Genomic DNA, 4,522 nt, shown 5'->3' on the forward strand with positions numbered 1-4,522 from the left:
TTCTGGAAGCGTAGTTAAGAAAGTAACATCATAAACGTATTTGACCACATGGTTCAAAGAGAGATACATTTCTCCTATGAGTATTTCTAAACTGAATGAGATTATTATATTTAAATTATTTACGTTATTCCCTACATTATGCCAAAGGTTTATTTGATCAAAAATACAGTAAAACGGTAATATTGTCAAATATTGCTTCAATTAAAAAAAAACTTTCTTTTTTAATATATCAAAATCAACCAACATATTTGTTTTTATCAGCTGTTTGGACTCTCAATCTGACGGCACCCATTCACTGCAGAGGATCCATATGATGTTATGCTAAATTGCTCCAAATCTGTTCTGATGAAGAAACAAACTCCTGATCCTTCAGAAATCATTTTAATATGCTGATTTGCTGCTCAAGAAACATTTCTTATTATTATTAATGTTGAAAACAGTTATGCTGGTTCATTTTTTTTTTGGAAACCTTAATAAAAAAAATTTCAGGATACTTTGATGAATAATCAAAGAGTTCAATAGAACAGCATTTATTTAAAATAGGATTCTAATGTGTCAGTTTAATGCATCCTAGCTGAATAAAAATCTTAATTTATTTTGAAAGACAAACAAACAAAAAAAAACTCACCAAATATAGAAGTTATAAATATAGAACAAATATACTAATGGTAAATAATTACTGGTACATTGCAGGGCTGTTTGCCGGAATGACCCTCAAATTTAGCATAGCAACAATGGATGAGGACATCCCTGCTGATATGTGCCAGATATTTACATCAGAAGCAACCTTTCCTCTTCCAAACAATGGCCATCACAAAAGAGCAATAAAAGAGTGATTTCTAAGGTCAAATGACCCTATCAGGAGTCGCCCACAAACTCAGGCCGGACATGTTTGCAGCAGTCAGACGCGCCACATGTACTCAAGATGGCTTTTCCTGTCAAAGCCTGTGTTTGGCCACTGAGTGTTTCACTTGAGCCATTAAGAGGGCAAAAATTGAGACGCCACACGTTTTGGACGCACTTCAATGCATATGTCTAATTTTAAAACAGGCTGTGATTAAATCAAAGCTCAAGACTGAGTGCTAACTTCCTACACTTTAATGTGGCGCGGCGCTTTTGCACATGGAAATATATAACAGCATAAAAAGAGGAGGAAACCAAGCAACGGAGATCCACCGCAGGGACAAAAAACACTCGGCTTTCTTGAGAGATCTGTGACACCGCTGCTCTCTGGGGGCAGGAGATAAGAGAGAGTTAAGTAAACACAGCCAAGTGCTAGCCGCTAACTGCTAACAACACCAGTGGCTTCCATGCGGATCTCATCTTTCAGCTCATTTAATTGGGCTGGACAATAGCGTGTCCTGGCTGTTCTGTAAATCAGCACTGCTGGGGAACATGTGGAAAGAAGGCCAGCCGTCTCGAACGTCTAGTGCGTAAGCTGAAACGTGGTGGTGTTACGTCTGCCTGATTAGCATCCGATGTTTTCAACAGGTCGTTAAATACAAACTGGCAGAGCGGCAGGGCAAATGCTAATCTGAGGAAACGCTCACCAGATAAAACACACACACATGGAGCCCTTTAGGAGAGAAAATACTGAACCGCATTAACTCCCTAGGGAAGTCTGACTCCATGACTTCTGGTATCAGGGAGCTTGTATGGTTGAAAAACTCAAAGTTGTCACACTACTAAATTTTCCAGTAGCATGATATTGTTTTCAGAAATAAGCAGGTTTTCTAGTAACAAACTACTTTTTTCCGACAAGTAGCTAACATGGCAAGATGCTACTTTGTGATGGTACATTGTTTTGTGCACTTTAAAGTCGTGCAAGTCAATAATCAAATGCTAGAATGACCTCTTTCTCCCTCTATGATTCATTTAGTGAATAGTTTTTTTTCAAACAGTTCCAGAAATGACTTACTGATTCTTTCAAGTCCTTGTACAGAATTCCTTTTGGCTTTTTTTTCTTTGTTAAGTGCAGCATTTCATCAATACTTTTGGCTCGGTTATACAAACTAGCATGCTGTTAGTTGTGTTAGCTGTGTGAATGTGTCTGTTCTTAAAGCGATAGTTCATTCAAAAATGAAAATTCTGCTATCATTTACTCACCTTGAAGTTGTTCCAAACCTGTATGATTTTCTTTGTTTTGTTGAAAATAAAAGAAAATATTTCAACGAATGTTGGAACCAAACAGTTGTCGGCGGCCATTAACTTCCATAGGATCCCAGTCAATGGCTACCGTCAGTATTGTTGGGGAAAGTACATTTTGAAAGTAATGCATTACAATATTGCGTTTCTCCATTGAAAAAGTATTTTTTTGGAAAGTAATGCATTATGTTAATTTTGCACTACTTTTTGTCACAAGAGCTGGGCTTGCTTTTTTTTTAATAACAAAAAAAAGTTATATTTTTGGCAACTGTAAAGGCCCTTTCACATCAAAAGTGCCTCTGCACTTATTCCCAATTTCTCTCAACGTATTTATTTGAAAAAGTAACACTGATATTTTATTGTAAATTGAAAAGTAATGTGTTACTTTACTAGTTACTTCGAAAAGTAATCTGATTACATAACTCATGTTACTTGTAATGCGTTACCGCCAGCTGTTTGGTTGGTATAGGGAATGACTTCAACTGTTAATGGTAGCCATTGACTTCCATAGTATTCCATAATAGTGAATGTCTATCCTCAACTGTTTACCACCATTTTTCACAGGAGCTTATACATTAGTTTTGAATCAAACCGACCAGCTATGAGGTGAATCACAACAATACAAACTATGGTTTCAAACAAAAAGTATTTGAAAATCAGACAAAAAGACAAAGGTACAAGATATATAAATAATATATAATAAATATAGGGGCCTATATACACACACACAAATATTTAAATCACCATTTGCAATGCTTCATGGGAGTGGGCGGAGCTAATGAACTGTTTTGTTGTGATTTGCGTGTTGCACTTCTCAGATTGGTGGAGACTTATCTGCAGAATCACGGGTAATGTAGTTTTTCAGGATTGGTGCTGTGACACAATTATTTAAAAAAATACATTGAAATAATGTAGGCTGATGGCTTCAACAAAAGCATATACCACTGATTAACAATTCTGCAGTTCACAGTACATTTGTCTGTTAACAGTTTATAAGTTATTGTTAAAAATAATTTCCCATATAGAGAAAATGAAAGGAATTGTTACTTCTGAGACCTTACTGATGCACTCTGTTGTTTCTACATTGGATAAACACTGCTCTTACAGTATGAATAATCTAATTGTGATTTTAAAAGATATTGCCCACTTAAATAGCAATTAGCTTCTTAAGTAGCTTTCACTGCATTTTAAAATGGGTAGATTGACTAACTACTTTCAAACTAGCTTCCCACTTATAATTTAAAGTAGCTTCCCAAACGCTTTTGATAATTAGAGGACCTTAATTTGTGACAGAGAACAGATATGGATCAAGTGTCTTGTTTGGATGATTGATGTTTTCATCAGGACAGGAAGGGGCGTTGAGTAACCTGGGATGTTTGGCCATATGATTAGCTTCCTTGCTGTCTCCAGGAAGAGCATACAGATGTTGTCCAGACTCTTGATCCCGCGATCCTGTTTTCAAACCATCCCGAGCCCTTGCTAATCGCATTTCCATGCATTTCAGGTTCTGACTAGAAACTGTAGTTGAAAATTATTTAAAACAAACATCCACACCTTCAATACACTGCCAGGCAGAAGGTAGTGTGCTCAAGGGGTGAAAAGAAGCGGCCATGCGACGGCTCCAAGGTGTGAACTCGTTCACTGTCCCGTCCCTGGTGCTCAGCGTCTTGGTGTCAATGAGTCGGAAACTCTTGTTAGAATCGGTCAATGAAGCACGGGTGGGGTGCTGTAAAAGACTGCCACACCTTTCCATGTTAAGAGGAAAAGCTTACACATTTAAAAATGCCTCTATGTGGGATCACTCAACATTTAAGATTCAGAATCCACAGGCAAATCAATGAAGCTCTTTTCTGAGCCTAATCTCGTGTGTGATGCCAGAGATGCTGGTCAGAGCATATCAACACCTGAGAGACGCAGCTGTCACATGACAGACACAGGGGGGCTGTTCATCAAACATTAAACAGACCGGAGACCCTCCTCACACTCAGTTTATCATGCCAGTCACATGGAGGAGCGAGACAGTGGGAAAAATACAAGAAATGCACAAACACAAATTTTTAGCACAATTATCAACTAGATGCACTTTGCTGATTCCATCCTGTCTTGTTAGAGAGACGGAAGGATTGTGCTTCTTTAATGGTAAGACTTAGACCAAAAGGAGGTCTAAAAGTGATTTTTTTTCTTCTTTTCTTTTTTTTGCATATTCAGAAAATTAAGATGCAATTTACTTTGGTTTTTGGTTAAAAGTTAACATGGTCAACACTGTTGCTGGTGGCACCCATACAGTATTCTATCATGTTTGTTACAAAAAAAATAAAAAAAATAAATAAATATATATATATATATATATATATATATATATATATATATATATATA

The sequence above is a fragment of the Sinocyclocheilus grahami genome, unplaced genomic scaffold, assembly GCF_001515645.1.
Source record: "Sinocyclocheilus grahami isolate Dianchi unplaced genomic scaffold, SAMN03320097.WGS_v1.1 scaffold828.1, whole genome shotgun sequence".
NCBI lineage: Eukaryota > Metazoa > Chordata > Actinopteri > Cypriniformes > Cyprinidae > Sinocyclocheilus > Sinocyclocheilus grahami.